This window comes from Rhinoderma darwinii, chromosome 3, assembly GCF_050947455.1.
Source record: "Rhinoderma darwinii isolate aRhiDar2 chromosome 3, aRhiDar2.hap1, whole genome shotgun sequence".
Taxonomy (NCBI): domain Eukaryota; kingdom Metazoa; phylum Chordata; class Amphibia; order Anura; family Rhinodermatidae; genus Rhinoderma; species Rhinoderma darwinii.
Genome location: NC_134689.1, coordinates 389277814 through 389297166, shown reverse-complemented (window position 1 = coordinate 389297166; position 19353 = coordinate 389277814). Strand labels below are relative to the sequence as shown.

At 41.0% G+C, this 19353-nt stretch overlaps 22 non-coding genes across 22 annotated transcripts; all 22 read right to left on the bottom strand.

Annotated features, from left to right (window-relative positions):
- Window positions 1-842: 842 nt before the first annotated feature.
- Window positions 843-915, bottom strand: TRNAR-ACG (transfer RNA arginine (anticodon ACG)). Its single transcript has one exon. It is a non-coding gene; the product is annotated as a tRNA-Arg (tRNA).
- Window positions 916-1393: 478 nt separating this feature from the next.
- On the bottom strand, window positions 1394-1466 carry TRNAR-ACG (transfer RNA arginine (anticodon ACG)). The gene has a single exon. It is a non-coding gene; the product is annotated as a tRNA-Arg (tRNA).
- Window positions 1467-2496: 1030 nt separating this feature from the next.
- TRNAR-ACG (transfer RNA arginine (anticodon ACG)) lies at window positions 2497-2569 on the bottom strand. The gene has a single exon. It is a non-coding gene; the product is annotated as a tRNA-Arg (tRNA).
- A 478-nt stretch (window positions 2570-3047) lies between these two features.
- On the bottom strand, window positions 3048-3120 carry TRNAR-UCG (transfer RNA arginine (anticodon UCG)). Its single transcript has one exon. It is a non-coding gene; the product is annotated as a tRNA-Arg (tRNA).
- Window positions 3121-4113: 993 nt separating this feature from the next.
- TRNAH-AUG (transfer RNA histidin (anticodon AUG)) lies at window positions 4114-4186 on the bottom strand. The gene has a single exon. It is a non-coding gene; the product is annotated as a tRNA-His (tRNA).
- A 1017-nt stretch (window positions 4187-5203) lies between these two features.
- TRNAH-AUG (transfer RNA histidin (anticodon AUG)) lies at window positions 5204-5276 on the bottom strand. The gene has a single exon. It is a non-coding gene; the product is annotated as a tRNA-His (tRNA).
- Window positions 5277-5752: 476 nt separating this feature from the next.
- TRNAR-ACG (transfer RNA arginine (anticodon ACG)) lies at window positions 5753-5825 on the bottom strand. Its single transcript has one exon. It is a non-coding gene; the product is annotated as a tRNA-Arg (tRNA).
- Window positions 5826-6293: 468 nt separating this feature from the next.
- TRNAH-AUG (transfer RNA histidin (anticodon AUG)) lies at window positions 6294-6366 on the bottom strand. The gene has a single exon. It is a non-coding gene; the product is annotated as a tRNA-His (tRNA).
- Window positions 6367-6842: 476 nt separating this feature from the next.
- TRNAR-ACG (transfer RNA arginine (anticodon ACG)) lies at window positions 6843-6915 on the bottom strand. Its single transcript has one exon. It is a non-coding gene; the product is annotated as a tRNA-Arg (tRNA).
- Window positions 6916-7944: 1029 nt separating this feature from the next.
- Window positions 7945-8017, bottom strand: TRNAH-AUG (transfer RNA histidin (anticodon AUG)). The gene has a single exon. It is a non-coding gene; the product is annotated as a tRNA-His (tRNA).
- A 478-nt stretch (window positions 8018-8495) lies between these two features.
- TRNAR-ACG (transfer RNA arginine (anticodon ACG)) lies at window positions 8496-8568 on the bottom strand. Its single transcript has one exon. It is a non-coding gene; the product is annotated as a tRNA-Arg (tRNA).
- Window positions 8569-9046: 478 nt separating this feature from the next.
- On the bottom strand, window positions 9047-9119 carry TRNAR-ACG (transfer RNA arginine (anticodon ACG)). The gene has a single exon. It is a non-coding gene; the product is annotated as a tRNA-Arg (tRNA).
- A 1017-nt stretch (window positions 9120-10136) lies between these two features.
- TRNAR-ACG (transfer RNA arginine (anticodon ACG)) lies at window positions 10137-10209 on the bottom strand. Its single transcript has one exon. It is a non-coding gene; the product is annotated as a tRNA-Arg (tRNA).
- A 478-nt stretch (window positions 10210-10687) lies between these two features.
- Window positions 10688-10760, bottom strand: TRNAR-ACG (transfer RNA arginine (anticodon ACG)). The gene has a single exon. It is a non-coding gene; the product is annotated as a tRNA-Arg (tRNA).
- A 1580-nt stretch (window positions 10761-12340) lies between these two features.
- On the bottom strand, window positions 12341-12413 carry TRNAR-ACG (transfer RNA arginine (anticodon ACG)). The gene has a single exon. It is a non-coding gene; the product is annotated as a tRNA-Arg (tRNA).
- A 1029-nt stretch (window positions 12414-13442) lies between these two features.
- Window positions 13443-13515, bottom strand: TRNAR-ACG (transfer RNA arginine (anticodon ACG)). Its single transcript has one exon. It is a non-coding gene; the product is annotated as a tRNA-Arg (tRNA).
- A 1029-nt stretch (window positions 13516-14544) lies between these two features.
- On the bottom strand, window positions 14545-14617 carry TRNAR-ACG (transfer RNA arginine (anticodon ACG)). The gene has a single exon. It is a non-coding gene; the product is annotated as a tRNA-Arg (tRNA).
- Window positions 14618-15095: 478 nt separating this feature from the next.
- On the bottom strand, window positions 15096-15168 carry TRNAR-ACG (transfer RNA arginine (anticodon ACG)). Its single transcript has one exon. It is a non-coding gene; the product is annotated as a tRNA-Arg (tRNA).
- Window positions 15169-15646: 478 nt separating this feature from the next.
- Window positions 15647-15719, bottom strand: TRNAH-AUG (transfer RNA histidin (anticodon AUG)). The gene has a single exon. It is a non-coding gene; the product is annotated as a tRNA-His (tRNA).
- A 478-nt stretch (window positions 15720-16197) lies between these two features.
- On the bottom strand, window positions 16198-16270 carry TRNAR-ACG (transfer RNA arginine (anticodon ACG)). The gene has a single exon. It is a non-coding gene; the product is annotated as a tRNA-Arg (tRNA).
- Window positions 16271-16748: 478 nt separating this feature from the next.
- TRNAR-ACG (transfer RNA arginine (anticodon ACG)) lies at window positions 16749-16821 on the bottom strand. The gene has a single exon. It is a non-coding gene; the product is annotated as a tRNA-Arg (tRNA).
- A 1580-nt stretch (window positions 16822-18401) lies between these two features.
- Window positions 18402-18474, bottom strand: TRNAR-ACG (transfer RNA arginine (anticodon ACG)). The gene has a single exon. It is a non-coding gene; the product is annotated as a tRNA-Arg (tRNA).
- Window positions 18475-19353: the final 879 nt, after the last annotated feature.

Below are 19353 nucleotides of genomic sequence, written 5' to 3'. Positions count from 1 at the left end.
TCAAATGGAAACCAGCTAATAACTAAATATTTTCATGTGAAGTTTTTACTTTTTTCCACAACACATTTTCGGAACAGGCTAAATCACATATTTCCAGATTTTTGCCATCTAGAAAAAAGAGAACAAGCCGTAGATAAAATGTGTTGTGTATTTCCTGAAAATCTATGAATATTCTTAAACCTTGGGTAAATATCATTAAAAATAAGTAAGCAACCGTGACCCGGATTCGGACCGGGGTTGCTGCGGCCACAACGCAGAGTACTAACCACTATACGATCACGGCAACATGTACGAGCTAGGTAGGAGTCGAACCTACAATCTTCTGATTCGTAGTCAGACGTGTTGTCCATTGCGCTACTGGCCCAGAAGCAACGAGTATTGTTGCTTATGCATCACATTTCTGGATCACCTCAAAACTTACACAAGGATCCGATTGCCATAAGTTCCTTTCATGTATTGCAAAGCAAGTCGGAACCAGATAGAGGGGAAATATTTTCATGGAATCCGGAAATCATGTGAGGCAAATCAAATGGAAACCAGCTAATAACGAAATATTTTCATGTGATTGAGAACTCTTGTGAAGTTTTTACTTTTTTCCACAACACATTTTCGGAACAGGCTAAATCACATATTTCCAGATTTTTGCCATCTAGAACAAAGAGAACAAGCCGTAGATAAAATGTGTTGTGTATTTCCTGAAAATCCATGAATATTCTTAAACCTTGGGTAAATATCATTAAAAATAAGTAAGCAAAGGGTTACTGCCGTGACCCGGATTCGGACCGGGGTTGCTGCGGCCACAACGCAGAGTACTAACCACTATACGATCACGGCAACATGTACGAGCCAGGTAGGAGTCGAACCTACAATCTTCTGATTCGTAGTCAGACGCGTTGTCCATTGCGCCACTGGCCCAGATGCAACGAGGGTTGTTGCTTATGCATCACATTTCTGGATCACCTCAAAACTTACACAAGGATCCGATTGCCATAAGTTCCTTTCATGTATTGCAAAGCAAGTCGGAACCAGATAGAGGGGAAATATTTTCATGGAATCTGGAAATCATGTGAGGCAAATCAAATGGAAACCAGCTAATAACTAAATATTTTCATGTGATTGAGAACTCTTGTGAAGTTTTCACTTTTTTCCACAACACATTTTCGGAACAGGCTAAATCACATATTTCCAGATTTTTGCCATCTAGAACAAAGAGAACAAGCCGTAGATAAAATGTGTTGTGTATTTCCTGAAAATCCATGAATATTCTTAAACCTTGGGTAAATATCATTAAAAATAAGTAAGCAAAGGGTTACTGCCGTGACCCGGATTCGGACCGGGGTTGCTGCGGCCACAACGCAGAGTACTAACCACTATACGATCACGGCAACATGTACGAGCCAGGTAGGAGTCGAACCTACAATCTTCTGATTCGTAGTCAGACGCGTTGTCCATTGCGCCACTGGCCCAGAAGCAACGAGTATTGTTGCTTATGCATCACATTTCTGGATCACCTCAAAACTTACACAAGGATCCGATTGCCATAAGTTCCTTTCATGTATTGCAAAGCAAGTCGGAACCAGATAGAGGGGAAATATTTTCATGGAATCCGGAAATCATGTGAGGCAAATCAAATGGAAACCAGCTAATAACGAAATATTTTCATGTGATTGAGAACTCTTGTGAAGTTTTTACTTTTTTCCACAACACATTTTCGGAACAGGCTAAATCACATATTTCCAGATTTTTGCCATCTAGAACAAAGAGAACAAGCCGTAGATAAAATGTGTTGTGTATTTCCTGAAAATCCATGAATATTCTTAAACCTTGGGTAAATATCATTAAAAATAAGTAAGCAAAGGGTTACTGCCGGAGACCCGGATTCGGACCGGGGTTGCTGCGGCCACAACGCAGAGTACTAACCACTATACGATCACGGCAACATGTACGAGCAAGGTAGGAGTCGAACCTACAATCTTCTGATTCGTAGTCAGACGCGTTGTCCATTGCGCCACTGGCCCAGATGCAACGCGTGTTGTTGCTTATGCATCACATTTCTGGATCACCTCAAAACTTACACAAGGATCCGATTGCCATAAGTTCCTTTCATGTATTGCAAAGCAAGTCGGAACCAGATAGAGGGGAAATATTTTCATGGAATCTGGAAATCATGTGAGGCAAATCAAATGGAAACCAGCTAATAACGAAATATTTTCATGTGATTGAGAACTCTTGTGAAGTTTTTACTTTTTTCCACAACACATTTTCGGAACAGGCTAAATCACATATTTCCAGATTTTTGCCATCTAGAACAAAGAGAACAAGCCGTAGATAAAATGTGTTGTGTATTTCCTGAAAATCCATGAATATTCTTAAACCTTGGGTAAATATCATTAAAAATAAGTAAGCAAAGGGTTACTGCCGTGACCCGGATTCGGACCGGGGTTGCTGCGGCCACAACGCAGAGTACTAACCACTATACGATCACGGCAACATGTACGAGCCAGGTAGGAGTCGAACCTACAATCTTCTGATTCGTAGTCAGACGCGTTGTCCATTGCGCCACTGGCCCAGATGCAACGAGGGTTGTTGCTTATGCATCACATTTCTGGATCACCTCAAAACTTACACAAGGATCCGATTGCCATAAGTTCCTTTCATGTATTGCAAAGCAAGTCGGAACCAGATAGAGGGGAAATATTTTCATGGAATCTGGAAATCATGTGAGGCAAATCAAATGGAAACCAGCTAATAACTAAATATTTTCATGTGATTGAGAACTCTTGTGAAGTTTTCACTTTTTTCCACAACACATTTTCGGAACAGGCTAAATCACATATTTCCAGATTTTTGCCATCTAGAACAAAGAGAACAAGCCGTAGATAAAATGTGTTGTGTATTTCCTGAAAATCCATGAATATTCTTAAACCTTGGGTAAATATCATTAAAAATAAGTAAGCAAAGGGTTACTGCCGTGACCCGGATTCGGACCGGGGTTGCTGCGGCCACAACGCAGAGTACTAACCACTATACGATCACGGCAACATGTACGAGCCAGGTAGGAGTCGAACCTACAATCTTCTGATTCGAAGTCAGACGCGTTGTCCATTGCGCCACTGGCCCAGATGCAACGAGGGTTGTTGCTTATGCATCACATTTCTGGATCACCTCAAAACTTACACAAGGATCCGATTGCCATAAGTTCCTTTCATGTATTGCAAAGCAAGTCGGAACCAGATAGAGGGGAAATATTTTCATGGAATCTGGAAATCATGTGAGGCAAATCAAATGGAAACCAGCTAATAACTAAATATTTTCATGTGAAGTTTTTACTTTTTTCCACAACACATTTTCGGAACAGGCTAAATCACATATTTCCAGATTTTTGCCATCTAGAAAAAAGAGAACAAGCCGTAGATAAAATGTGTTGTGTATTTCCTGAAAATCTATGAATATTCTTAAACCTTGGGTAAATATCATTAAAAATAAGTAAGCAACCGTGACCCGGATTCGGACCGGGGTTGCTGCGGCCACAACGCAGAGTACTAACCACTATACGATCACGGCAACATGTACGAGCTAGGTAGGAGTCGAACCTACAATCTTCTGATTCGTAGTCAGACGTGTTGTCCATTGCGCTACTGGCCCAGAAGCAACGAGTATTGTTGCTTATGCATCACATTTCTGGATCACCTCAAAACTTACACAAGGATCCGATTGCCATAAGTTCCTTTCATGTATTGCAAAGCAAGTCGGAACCAGATAGAGGGGAAATATTTTCATGGAATCCGGAAATCATGTGAGGCAAATCAAATGGAAACCAGCTAATAACGAAATATTTTCATGTGATTGAGAACTCTTGTGAAGTTTTTACTTTTTTCCACAACACATTTTCGGAACAGGCTAAATCACATATTTCCAGATTTTTGCCATCTAGAACAAAGAGAACAAGCCGTAGATAAAATGTGTTGTGTATTTCCTGAAAATCCATGAATATTCTTAAACCTTGGGTAAATATCATTAAAAATAAGTAAGCAACCGTGACCCGGATTCGGACCGGGGTTGCTGCATCCACAACGCAGAGTACTAACCACTATACGATCACGGCAACATGTACGAGCCAGGTAGGAGTTGAACCTACAATCTTCTGATTCATAGTCAGACGCGTTGTCCATTGCGCCACTGGCCCAGAAGCAACCCCGGTCCGAATCCGGGTCACATTTCTGGATCACCTCAAAACTTACACAAGGATCCGATTGCCATAAGTTCCTTTCATGTATTGCAAAGCAAGTCGGAACCAGATAGAGGGGAAATATTTTCATGGAATCCGGAAATCATGTGAGGCAAATCAAATGGAAACCAGCTAATAACGAAATATTTTCATGTGATTGAGAACTCTTGTGAAGTTTTTACTTTTTTCCACAACACATTTTCGGAACAGGCTAAATCACATATTTCCAGATTTTTGCCATCTAGAACAAAGAGAACAAGCCGTAGATAAAATGTGTTGTGTATTTCCTGAAAATCCATGAATATTCTTAAACCTTGGGTAAATATCATTAAAAATAAGTAAGCAAAGGGTTACTGCCGTGACCCGGATTCGGACCGGGGTTGCTGCGGCCACAACGCAGAGTACTAACCACTATACGATCACGGCAACATGTACGAGCAAGGTAGGAGTCGAACCTACAATCTTCTGATTCGTAGTCAGACGCGTTGTCCATTGCGCCACTGGCCCAGATGCAACGCGTGTTGTTGCTTATGCATCACATTTCTGGATCACCTCAAAACTTACACAAGGATCCGATTGCCATAAGTTCCTTTCATGTATTGCAAAGCAAGTCGGAACCAGATAGAGGGGAAATATTTTCATGGAATCTGGAAATCATGTGAGGCAAATCAAATGGAAACCAGCTAATAACGAAATATTTTCATGTGATTGAGAACTCTTGTGAAGTTTTTACTTTTTTCCACAACACATTTTCGGAACAGGCTAAATCACATATTTCCAGATTTTTGCCATCTAGAACAAAGAGAACAAGCCGTAGATAAAATGTGTTGTGTATTTCCTGAAAATCCATGAATATTCTTAAACCTTGGGTAAATATCATTAAAAATAAGTAAGCAACCGTGACCCGGATTCGGACCGGGGTTGCTGCATCCACAACGCAGAGTACTAACCACTATACGATCACGGCAACATGTACGAGCCAGGTAGGAGTTGAACCTACAATCTTCTGATTCATAGTCAGACGTGTTGTCCATTGCGCCACTGGCCCAGAAGCAACCCCGGTCCGAATCCGGGTCACATTTCTGGATCACCTCAAAACTTACACAAGGATCCGATTGCCATAAGTTCCTTTCATGTATTGCAAAGCAAGTCGGAACCAGATAGAGGGGAAATATTTTCATGGAATCCGGAAATCATGTGAGGCAAATCAAATGGAAACCAGCTAATAACGAAATATTTTCATGTGATTGAGAACTCTTGTGAAGTTTTTACTTTTTTCCACAACACATTTTCGGAACAGGCTAAATCACATATTTCCAGATTTTTGCCATCTAGAACAAAGAGAACAAGCCGTAGATAAAATGTGTTGTGTATTTCCTGAAAATCCATGAATATTCTTAAACCTTGGGTAAATATCATTAAAAATAAGTAAGCAAAGGGTTACTGCCGTGACCCGGATTCGGACCGGGGTTGCTGCGGCCACAACGCAGAGTACTAACCACTATACGATCACGGCAACATGTACGAGCCAGGTAGGAGTCGAACCTACAATCTTCTGATTCGTAGTCAGACGCGTTGTCCATTGCGCCACTGGCCCAGATGCAACGCGTGTTGTTGCTTATGCATCACATTTCTGGATCACCTCAAAACTTACACAAGGATCCGATTGCCATAAGTTCCTTTCATGTATTGCAAAGCAAGTCGGAACCAGATAGAGGGGAAATATTTTCATGGAATCTGGAAATCATGTGAGGCAAATCAAATGGAAACCAGCTAATAACGAAATATTTTCATGTGATTGAGAACTCTTGTGAAGTTTTTACTTTTTTCCACAACACATTTTCGGAACAGGCTAAATCACATATTTCCAGATTTTTGCCATCTAGAACAAAGTGAACAAGCCGTAGATAAAATGTGTTGTGTATTTCCTGAAAATCCATGAATATTCTTAAACCTTGGGTAAATATAATTAAAAATAAGTAAGCAACCGTGACCCGGATTCGGACCGGGGTTGCTGCATCCACAACGCAGAGTACTAACCACTATACGATCACGGCAACATGTACGAGCCAGGTAGGAGTTGAACCTACAATCTTCTGATTCATAGTCAGACGCGTTGTCCATTGCGCCACTGGCCCAGAAGCAACCCCGGTCCGAATCCGGGTCACATTTCTGGATCACCTCAAAACTTACACAAGGATCCGATTGCCATAAGTTCCTTTCATGTATTGCAAAGCAAGTCGGAACCAGATAGAGGGGAAATATTTTCATGGAATCCGGAAATCATGTGAGGCAAATCAAATGGAAACCAGCTAATAACGAAATATTTTCATGTGATTGAGAACTCTTGTGAAGTTTTTACTTTTTTCCACAACACATTTTCGGAACAGGCTAAATCACATATTTCCAGATTTTTGCCATCTAGAACAAAGAGAACAAGCTGTAGATAAAATGTGTTGTGTATTTCCTGAAAATCCATGAATATTCTTAAACCTTGGGTAAATATCATTAAAAATAAGTAAGCAAAGGGTTACTGCCGTGACCCGGATTCGGACCGGGGTTGCTGCGGCCACAACGCCGAGTACTAACCACTATACGATCATGGCAACATGTACGAGCCAGGTAGGAGTCGAACCTACAATCTTCTGATTCGTAGTCAGACGCGTTGTCCATTGCGCCACTGGCCCAGATGCAACAAGTATTGTTGCTTATGCATCACATTTCTGGATCACCTCAAAACTTACACAAGGATCCGATTGCCATAAGTTCCTTTCATGTATTGCAAAGCAAGTCGGAACCAGATAGAGGGGAAATATTTTCATGGAATCCGGAAATCATGTGAGGCAAATCAAATGGAAACCAGCTAATAACGAAATATTTTCATGTGATTGAGAACTCTTGTGAAGTTTTTACTTTTTTCCACAACACATTTTCGGAACAGGCTAAATCACATATTTCCAGATTTTTGCCATCTAGAACAAAGAGAACAAGCCGTAGATAAAATGTGTTGTGTATTTCCTGAAAATCCATGAATATTCTTAAACCTTGGGTAAATATCATTAAAAATAAGTAAGCAAAGGGTTACTGCCGTGACCCGGATTCGGACCGGGGTTGCTGCGGCCACAACGCAGAGTACTAACCACTATACGATCACGGCAACATGTACGAGCCAGGTAGGAGTCGAACCTACAATCTTCTGATTCGTAGTCAGACGTGTTGTCCATTGCGCCACTGGCCCAGATGCAACGAGTATTGTTGCTTATGCATCACATTTCTGGATCACCTCAAAACTTACACAAGGATCCGATTGCCATAAGTTCCTTTCATGTATTGCAAAGCAAGTCGGAACCAGATAGAGGGGAAATATTTTCATGGAATCCGGAAATCATGTGAGGCAAATCAAATGGAAACCAGCTAATAACGAAATATTTTCATGTGATTGAGAACTCTTGTGGAGTTTTTACTTTTTTCCACAACACATTTTCGGAACAGGCTAAATCACATATTTCCAGATTTTTGCCATCTAGAACAAAGAGAACAAGCTGTAGATAAAATGTGTTGTGTATTTCCTGAAAATCCATGAATATTCTTAAACCTTGGGTAAATATCATTAAAAATAAGTAAGCAAAGGGTTACTGCTGTGACCCGGATTCGGACCGGGGTTGCTGCGGCCACAACGCAGAGTACTAACCACTATACGATCACGGCAACATGTACGAGCCAGGTAGGAGTCGAACCTACAATCTTCTGATTCATAGTCAGACGCGTTGTCCATTGCGCCACTGGCCCAGATGCAACGAGTATTGTTGCTTATGCATCACATTTCTGGATCACCTCAAAACTTACACAAGGATCCGATTGCCATAAGTTCCTTTCATGTATTGCAAAGCAAGTCGGAACCAGATAGAGCGGAAATATTTTCATGGAATCCGGAAATCATGTGAGACAAATCAAATGGAAACCAGCTAATAACGAAATATTTTCATGTGATTGAGAACTCTTGTGAAGTTTTTACTTTTTTCCACAACACATTTTCGGAACAGGCTAAATCACATATTTCCAGATTTTTGCCATCTAGAACAAAGAGAACAAGCCGTAGATAAAATGTGTTGTGTATTTCCTGAAAATCCATGAATATTCTTAAACCTTGGGTAAATATCATTAAAAATAAGTAAGCAAAGGGTTACTGCCGTGCCCCGGATTCGGACCGGGGTTGCTGCGGCCACAACGCAGAGTACTAACCACTATACGATCACGGCAACATGTACGAGCCAGGTAGGAGTCGAACCTACAATCTTCTGATTCGTAGTCAGACGCGTTGTCCATTGCGCTACTGGCCCAGAAGCAACGAGTATTGTTGCTTATGCATCACATTTCTGGATCACCTCAAAACTTACACAAGGATCCGATTGCCATAAGTTCCTTTCATGTATTGCAAAGCAAGTCGGAACCAGATAGAGGGGAAATATTTTCATGGAATCCGGAAATCATGTGAGGCAAATCAAATGGAAACCAGCTAATAACTAAATATTTTCATGTGATTGAGAACTCTTGTGAAGTTTTTACTTTTTTCCACAACACATTTTCGGAACAGGCTAAATCACATATTTCCAGATTTTTGCCATCTAGAACAAAGAGAACAAGCCGTAGATAAAATGTGTTGTGTATTTCCTGAAAATCCATGAATATTCTTAAACCTTGGGTAAATATCATTAAAAATAAGTAAGCAAAGGGTTACTGCCGTGACCCGGATTCGGACCGGGGTTGCTGCGGCCACAACGCAGAGTACTAACCACTATACGATCACGGCAACATGTACGAGCCAGGTAGGAGTCGAACCTACAATCTTCTGATTCGTAGTCAGACGCGTTGTCCATTGCGCCACTGGCCCAGATGCAACGCGTGTTGTTGCTTATGCATCACATTTCTGGATCACCTCAAAACTTACACAAGGATCCGATTGCCATAAGTTCCTTTCATGTATTGCAAAGCAAGTCGGAACCAGATAGAGGGGAAATATTTTCATGGAATCCGGAAATCATGTGAGGCAAATCAAATGGAAACCAGCTAATAACTAAATATTTTCATGTGATTGAGAACTCTTGTGAAGTTTTTACTTTTTTCCACAACACATTTTCGGAACAGGCTAAATCACATATTTCCAGATTTTTGCCATCTAGAACAAAGAGAACAAGCCGTAGATAAAATGTGTTGTGTATTTCCTGAAAATCCATGAATATTCTTAAACCTTGGGTAAATATCATTAAAAATAAGTAAGCAACCGTGACCCGGATTCGGACCGGGGTTGCTGCATCCACAACGCAGAGTACTAACCAATACGATCACGGCAACATGTATGAGCCTGGTAGGAGTCGAACCTACAATCTTCTGATTCATAGTCAGACGTGTTGTCCATTGCGCCACTGGCCCAGATGCAACGAGGATTGTTGCTTATGCATCACATTTCTGGATCACCTCAAAACTTACACAAGGATCCGATTGCCATAAGTTCCTTTCATGTATTGCAAAGCAAGTCGGAACCAGATAGAGGGGAAATATTTTCATGGAATCCGGAAATCATGTGAGACAAATCAAATGGAAACCAGCTAATAACGAAATATTTTCATGTGATTGAGAACTCTTGTGAAGTTTTTACTTTTTTCCACAACACATTTTCGGAACAGGCTAAATCACATATTTCCAGATTTTTGCCATCTAGAACAAAGAGAACAAGCCGTAGATAAAATGTGTTGTGTATTTCCTGAAAATCCATGAATATTCTTAAACCTTGGGTAAATATCATTAAAAATAAGTAAGCAAAGGGTTACTGCCGTGCCCCGGATTCGGACCGGGGTTGCTGCGGCCACAACGCAGAGTACTAACCACTATACGATCACGGCAACATGTACGAGCCAGGTAGGAGTCGAACCTACAATCTTCTGATTCGTAGTCAGACGCGTTGTCCATTGCGCTACTGGCCCAGAAGCAACGAGTATTGTTGCTTATGCATCACATTTCTGGATCACCTCAAAACTTACACAAGGATCCGATTGCCATAAGTTCCTTTCATGTATTGCAAAGCAAGTCGGAACCAGATAGAGGGGAAATATTTTCATGGAATCCGGAAATCATGTGAGGCAAATAAAATGGAAACCAGCTAATAACGAAATATTTTCATGTGATTGAGAACTCTTGTGAAGTTTTTACTTTTTTCCACAACACATTTTCGGAACAGGCTAAATCACATATTTCCAGATTTTTGCCATCTAGAACAAAGAGAACAAGCCGTAGATAAAATGTGTTGTGTATTTCCTGAAAATCCATGAATATTCTTAAACCTTGGGTAAATATCATTAAAAATAAGTAAGCAAAGGGTTACTGCCGTGACCCGGATTCGGACCGGGGTTGCTGCGGCCACAACGCAGAGTACTAACCACTATACGATCACGGCAACATGTACGAGCCAGGTAGGAGTTGAACCTACAATCTTCTGATTCGTAGTCAGACGCGTTGTCCATTGCGCCACTGGCCCAGATGCAACGAGGATTGTTGCTTATGCATCACATTTCTGGATCACCTCAAAACTTACACAAGGATCCGATTGCCATAAGTTCCTTTCATGTATTGCAAAGCAAGTCGGAACCAGATAGAGGGGAAATATTTTCATGGAATCCGGAATTCATGTGAGGCAAATCAAATGGAAACCAGCTAATAACGAAATATTTTCATGTGATTGAGAACTCTTGTGAAGTTTTTACTTTTTTCCACAACACATTTTCGGAACAGGCTAAATCACATATTTCCGGATTTTTGCCATCTAGAACAAAGAGAACAAGCCGTAGATAAAATGTGTTGTGTATTTCCTGAAAATCCATGAATATTCTTAAACCTTGGGTAAATATCATTAAAAATAAGTAATCAAAGGGTTACTGCCGTGACCCGGATTCGGACCGGGGTTGCTGCGGCCACAACGCAGAGTACTAACCACTATACGATCACGGCAACATGTACGAGCCAGGTAGGAGTCGAACCTACAATCTTCTGATTCGTAGTCAGACGCGTTGTACATTGCGCCACTGGCCCAGATGCAACGAGTATTGTTGCTTATGCATCACATTTCTGGATCACCTCAAAACTTACACAAGGATCCGATTGCCATAAGTTCCTTTCATGTATTGCAAAGCAAGTCGGAACCAGATAGAGGGGAAATATTTTCATGGAATCCGGAAATCATGTGAGGCAAATCAAATGGAAACCAGCTAATAACGAAATATTTTCATGTGATTGAGAACACTTGTGAAGTTTTTACTTTTTTCCACAACACATTTTCGGAACAGGCTAAATCACATATTTCCAGATTTTTGCCATCTAGAACAAAGAGAACAAGCCGTAGATAAAATGTGTTGCGTATTTCCTGAAAATCCATGAATATTCTTAAACCTTGGGTAAATATCATTAAAAATAAGTAAGCAAAGGGTTACTGCCGTGACCCGGATTCGGACCGGGGTTGCTGCGGCCACAACGCAGAGTACTAACCACTATACGATCACGGCAACATGTACGAGCCAGGTAGGAGTCGAACCTACAATCTTCTGATTCGTAGTGAGACGCGTTGTCCATTGCGCCACTGGCCCAGATGCAACGAGGATTGTTGCTTATGCATCACATTTCTGGATCACCTCAAAACTTACACAAGGATCCGATTGCCATAAGTTCCTTTCATGTATTGCAAAGCAAGTCGGAACCAGATAGAGGGGAAATATTTTCATGGAATCCGGAAATCATGTGAGGCAAATCAAATGGAAACCAGCTAATAACGAAATATTTTCATGTGATTGAGAACTCTTGTGAAGTTTTTACTTTTTTCCACAACACATTTTCGGAACAGGCTAAATCACATATTTCCAGATTTTTGCCATCTAGAACAAAGAGAACAAGCCGTAGATAAAATGTGTTGTGTATTTCCTGAAAATCCATGAATATTCTTAAACCTTGGGTAAATATCATTAAAAATAAGTAAGCAAAGGGTTACTGCCGTGACCCGGATTCGGACCGGGGTTGCTGCGGTCACAACGCAGAGTACTAACCACTATACGATCACGGCAACATGTACGAGCCAGGTAGGAGTCGAACCTACAATCTTCTGATTCGTAGTCAGACGCGTTGTCCATTGCGCCACTGGCCCAGTTGCAACGAGGATTGTTGCTTATGCATCACATTTCTGGATCACCTCAAAACTTACACAAGGATCCGATTGCCATAAGTTCCTTTCATGTATTGCAAAGCAAGTCGGAACCAGATAGAGCAGAAATATTTTCATGGAATCCGGAAATCATGTGAGGCAAATCAAATGGAAACCAGCTAATAACGAAATATTTTCATGTGATTGAGAACTCTTGTGAAGTTTTTACTTTTTTCCACAACACATTTTCGGAACAGGCTAAATCACATATTTCCGGATTTTTGCCATCTAGAACAAAGAGAACAAGCCGTAGATAAAATGTGTTGTGTATTTCCTGAAAATCCATGAATATTCTTAAACCTTGGGTAAATATCATTAAATATAAGTAAGCAAAGGGTTACTGCCGTGACCCGGATTCGGACCGGGGTTGCTGCGGCCACAAAGCAGAGTACTAACCACTATACGATCACGGCAACATGTACGAGCCAGGTAGGAGTCGAACCTACAATCTTCTGATTCGTAGTGAGACGCGTTGTCCATTGCGCCACTGGCCCAGATGCAACGAGGATTGTTGCTTATGCATCACATTTCTGGATCACCTCAAAACTTACACAAGGATCCGATTGCCATAAGTTCCTTTCATGTATTGCAAAGCAAGTCGGAACCAGATAGAGGGGAAATATTTTCATGGAATCCGGAAATCATGTGAGGCAAATCAAATGGAAACCAGCTAATAACGAAATATTTTCATGTGATTGAGAACTCTTGTGAAGTTTTTACTTTTTTCCACAACACATTTTCGGAACAGGCTAAATCACATATTTCCAGATTTTTGCCATCTAGAACAAAGAGAACAAGCCGTAGATAAAATGTGTTGTGTATTTCCTGAAAATCCATGAATATTCTTAAACCTTGGGTAAATATCATTAAAAATAAGTAAGCAAAGGGTTACTGCCGTGACCCGGATTCGGACCGGGGTTGCTGCGGTCACAACGCAGAGTACTAACCACTATACGATCACGGCAACATGTACGAGCCAGGTAGGAGTCGAACCTACAATCTTCTGATTCGTAGTCAGACGCGTTGTCCATTGCGCCACTGGCCCAGATGCAACGAGGATTGTTGCTTATGCATCACATTTCTGGATCACCTCAAAACTTACACAAGGATCCGATTGCCATAAGTTCCTTTCATGTATTGCAAAGCAAGTCGGAACCAGATAGAGCAGAAATATTTTCATGGAATCCGGAAATCATGTGAGGCAAATCAAATGGAAACCAGCTAATAACGAAATATTTTCATGTGATTGAGAACTCTTGTGAAGTTTTTACTTTTTTCCACAACACATTTTCGGAACAGGCTAAATCACATATTTCCGGATTTTTGCCATCTAGAACAAAGAGAACAAGCCGTAGATAAAATGTGTTGTGTATTTCCTGAAAATCCATGAATATTCTTAAACCTTGGGTAAATATCATTAAATATAAGTAAGCAAAGGGTTACTGCCGTGACCCGGATACGGATCGGGGTTGCTGCAGCCACAACGCAGAGTACTAACCACTATACGATCACGGCAACATGTACGAGGCAGTTAGGAGTCGAACCTACAATCTTCTGATTCGTAGTCAGACGCGTTGTCCATTGCGCTACTGGCCCAGATGCAACGAGTATTGTTGCTTATGCATCACATTTCTGGATCACCTCAAAACTTACACAAGGATCCGATTGCCATAAGTTCCTTTCATGTATTGCAAAGCAAGTCGGAACCAGATAGAGGGGAAATATTTTCATGGAATCCGGAAATCATGTGAGGCAAATCAAATGGAAACCAGCTAATAACTAAATATTTTCATGTGATTGAGAACTCTTGTGAAGTTTTTACTTTTTTCCACAACACATTTTCGGAACAGGCTAAATCACATATTTCCAGATTTTTGCCATCTAGAACAAAGAGAACAAGCCGTAGATAAAATGTGTTGTGTATTTCCTGAAAATCCATGAATATTCTTAAACCTTGGGTAAATATCATTAAAAATAAGTAAGCAAAGGGTTACTGCCGTGACCCGGATTCGGACCGGGGTTGCTGCGGCCACAACGCAGAGTACTAACCACTATACGATCACGGCAACATGTACGAGCCAGGTAGGAGTTGAACCTACAATCTTCTGATTCGTAGTCAGACGCGTTGTCCATTGCGCCACTGGCCCAGATGCAACGAGGATTGTTGCTTATGCATCACATTTCTGGATCACCTCAAAACTTACACAAGGATCCGATTGCCATAAGTTCCTTTCATGTATTGCAAAGCAAGTCGGAACCAGATAGAGGGGAAATATTTTCATGGAATCCGGAAATCATGTGAGACAAATCAAATGGAAACCAGCTAATAACGAAATATTTTCATGTGATTGAGAACTCTTGTAAAGTTTTTACTTTTTTCCACAACACATTTTCGGAACAGGCTAAATCACATATTTCCAGATTTTTGCCATCTAGAACAAAGAGAACAAGCCGTAGATAAAATGTGTTGTGTATTTCCTGAAAATCCATGAATATTCTTAAACCTTGGGTAAATATCATTAAAAATAAGTAAGCAAAGGGTTACTGCCGTGCCCCGGATTCGGACCGGGGTTGCTGCGGCCACAACGCAGAGTACTAACCACTATACGATCACGGCAACATGTACGAGCCAGGTAGGAGTCGAACCTACAATCTTCTGATTCGTAGTCAGACGCGTTGTCCATTGCGCTACTGGCCCAGAAGCAACGAGTATTGTTGCTTATGCATCACATTTCTGGATCACCTCAAAACTTACACAAGGATCCGATTGCCATAAGTTCCTTTCATGTATTGCAAAGCAAGTCGGAACCAGATAGAGGGGAAATATTTTCATGGAATCCGGAATTCATGTGAGGCAAATCAAATGGAAACCAGCTAATAACGAAATATTTTCATGTGATTGAGAACTCTTGTGAAGTTTTTACTTTTTTCCACAACACATTTTCGGAACAGGCTAAATCACATATTTCCGGATTTTTGCCATCTAGAACAAAGAGAACAAGCCGTAGATAAAATGTGTTGTGTATTTCCTGAAAATCCATGAATATTCTTAAACCTTGGGTAAATATCATTAAAAATAAGTAAGCAAAGGGTTACTGCCGTGACCCGGATTCGGACCGGGGTTGCTGCGGCCACAACGCAGAGTACTAACCACTATACGATCACGGCAACATGTACGAGCCAGGTAGGAGTCGAACCTACAATCTTCTGATTCATAGTCAGACGCGTTGTCCATTGCGCCACTGGCCCAGAAGCAAAGAGTATTGTTGCTTATGCATCACATTTCTGGATCACCTCAAAACTTACACAAGGGTCCGATTGCCATAAGTTCCTTTCATGTATTGCAAAGCAAGTCGGAACTAGATAGAGGGGAAATATTTTCATGGAATCCGGAAATCATGTGAGACAAATCAAATGGAAACCAGCTAATAACGAAATATTTTCATGTGATTGAGAACTCTTGTGAAGTTTTTACTTTTTTCCACAACACATTTTCGGAACAGGCTAAATCACATATTTCCAGATTTTTGCCATCTAGAACAAAGAGAACAAGCCGTAGATAAAATGTGTTGTGTATTTCCTGAAAATCCATGAATATTCTTAAACCTTGGGTAAATATCATTAAAAATAAGTAAGCAAAGGGTTACTGCCGTGACCCGGATTCGGACCGGGGTTGCTGCGGCCACAACGCAGAGTACTAACCACTATACGATCACGGCAACATGTACGAGCCAGGTAGGAGTTGAACCTACAATCTTCTGATTCGTAGTCAGACGCGTTGTCCATTGCGCCACTGGCCCAGATGCAACGAGGATTGTTGCTTATGCATCACATTTCTGGATCACCTCAAAACTTACACAAGGATCCGATTGCCATAAGTTCCTTTCATGTATTGCAAAGCAAGTCGGAACCAGATAGAGGGGAAATATTTTCATGGAATCCGGAAATCATGTGAGACAAATCAAATGGAAACCAGCTAATAACGAAATATTTTCATGTGATTGAGAACTCTTGTGAAGTTTTTACTTTTTTCCACAACACATTTTCGGAACAGGCTAAATCACATATTTCCAGATTTTTGCCATCTAGAACAAAGAGAACAAGCCGTAGATAAAATGTGTTGTGTATTTCCTGAAAATCCATGAATATTCTTAAACCTTGGGTAAATATCATTAAAAATATTTAAGCAAAGGGTTACTGCCGTGCCCCGGATTCGGACCGGGGTTGCTGCGGCCACAACGCAGAGTACTAACCACTATACGATCACGGCAACATGTACGAGCCAGGTAGGAGTCGAACCTACAATCTTCTGATTCGTAGTCAGACGCGTTGTCCATTGCGCTACTGGCCCAGAAGCAACGAGTATTGTTGCTTATGCATCACATTTCTGGATCACCTCAAAACTTACACAAGGATCCGATTGCCATAAGTTCCTTTCATGTATTGCAAAGCAAGTCGGAACCAGATAGAGGGGAAATATTTTCATGGAATCCGGAATTCATGTGAGGCAAATCAAATGGAAACCAGCTAATAACGAAATATTTTCATGTGATTGAGAACTCTTGTGAAGTTTTTACTTTTTTCCACAACACATTTTCGGAACAGGCTAAATCACATATTTCCGGATTTTTGCCATCTAGAACAAAGAGAACAAGCCGTAGATAAAATGTGTTGTGTATTTCCTGAAAATCCATGAATATTCTTAAACCTTGGGTAAATATCATTAAAAATAAGTAATCAAAGGGTTACTGCCGTGACCCGGATTCGGACCGGGGTTGCTGCGGCCACAACGCAGAGTACTAACCACTATACGATCACGGCAACATGTACGAGCCAGGTAGGAGTCGAACCTACAATCTTCTGATTCGTAGTCAGACGCGTTGTACATTGCGCCACTGGCCCAGATGCAACGAGTATTGTTGCTTATGCATCACATTTCTGGATCACCTCAAAACTTACACAAGGATCCGATTGCCATAAGTTCCTTTCATGTATTGCAAAGCAAGTCGGAACCAGATAGAGGGGAAATATTTTCATGGAATCCGGAAATCATGTGAGGCAAATCAAATGGAAACCAGCTAATAACGAAATATTTTCATGTGATTGAGAACACTTGTGAAGTTTTTACTTTTTTCCACAACACATTTTCGGAACAGGCTAAATCACATATTTCCAGATTTTTGCCATCTAGAACAAAGAGAACAAGCCGTAGATAAAATGTGTTGCGTATTTCCTGAAAATCCATGAATATTCTTAAACCTTGGGTAAATATCATTAAAAATAAGTAAGCAAAGGGTTACTGCCGTGACCCGGATTCGGACCGGGGTTGCTGCGGCCACAACGCAGAGTACTAACCACTATACGATCACGGCAACATGTACGAGCCAGGTAGGAGTCGAACCTACAATCTTCTGATTCGTAGTGAGACGCGTTGTCCATTGCGCCACTGGCCCAGATGCAACGAGGATTGTTGCTTATGCATCACATTTCTGGATCACCTCAAAACTTACACAAGGATCCGATTGCCATAAGTTCCTTTCATGTATTGCAAAGCAAGTCGGAACCAGATAGAGGGGAAATATTTTCATGGAATCCGGAAATCATGTGAGGCAAATCAAATGGAAACCAGCTAATAACGAAATATTTTCATGTGATTGAGAACTCTTGTGAAGTTTTTACTTTTTTCCACAACACATTTTCGGAACAGGCTAAATCACATATTTCCAGATTTTTGCCATCTAGAACAAAGAGAACAAGCCGTAGATAAAATGTGTTGTGTATTTCCTGAAAATCCATGAATATTCTTAAACCTTGGGTAAATATCATTAAAAATAAGTAAGCAAAGGGTTACTGCCGTGACCCGGATTCGGACCGGGGTTGCTGCGGTCACAACGCAGAGTACTAACCACTATACGATCACGGCAACATGTACGAGCCAGGTAGGAGTCGAACCTACAATCTTCTGATTCGTAGTCAGACGCGTTGTCCATTGCGCCACTGGCCCAGTTGCAACGAGGATTGTTGCTTATGCATCACATTTCTGGATCACCTCAAAACTTACACAAGGATCCGATTGCCATAAGTTCCTTTCATGTATTGCAAAGCAAGTCGGAACCAGATAGAGCAGAAATATTTTCATGGAATCCGGAAATCATGTGAGGCAAATCAAATGGAAACCAGCTAATAACGAAATATTTTCATGTGATTGAGAACTCTTGTGAAGTTTTTACTTTTTTCCACAACACATTTTCGGAACAGGCTAAATCACATATTTCCGGATTTTTGCCATCTAGAACAAAGAGAACAAGCCGTAGATAAAATGTGTTGTGTATTTCCTGAAAATCCATGAATATTCTTAAACCTTGGGTAAATATCATTAAATATAAGTAAGCAAAGGGTTACTGCCGTGACCCGGATTCGGACCGGGGTTGCTGCGGCCACAAAGCAGAGTACTAACCACTATACGATCACGGCAACATGTACGAGCCAGGTAGGAGTCGAACCTACAATCTTCTGATTCGTAGTGAGACGCGTTGTCCATTGCGCCACTGGCCCAGATGCAACGAGGATTGTTGCTTATGCATCACATTTCTGGATCACCTCAAAACTTACACAAGGATCCGATTGCCATAAGTTCCTTTCATGTATTGCAAAGCAAGTCGGAACCAGATAGAGGGGAAATATTTTCATGGAATCCGGAAATCATGTGAGGCAAATCAAATGGAAACCAGCTAATAACGAAATATTTTCATGTGATTGAGAACTCTTGTGAAGTTTTTACTTTTTTCCACAACACATTTTCGGAACAGGCTAAATCACATATTTCCAGATTTTTGCCATCTAGAACAAAGAGAACAAGCCGTAGATAAAATGTGTTGTGTAT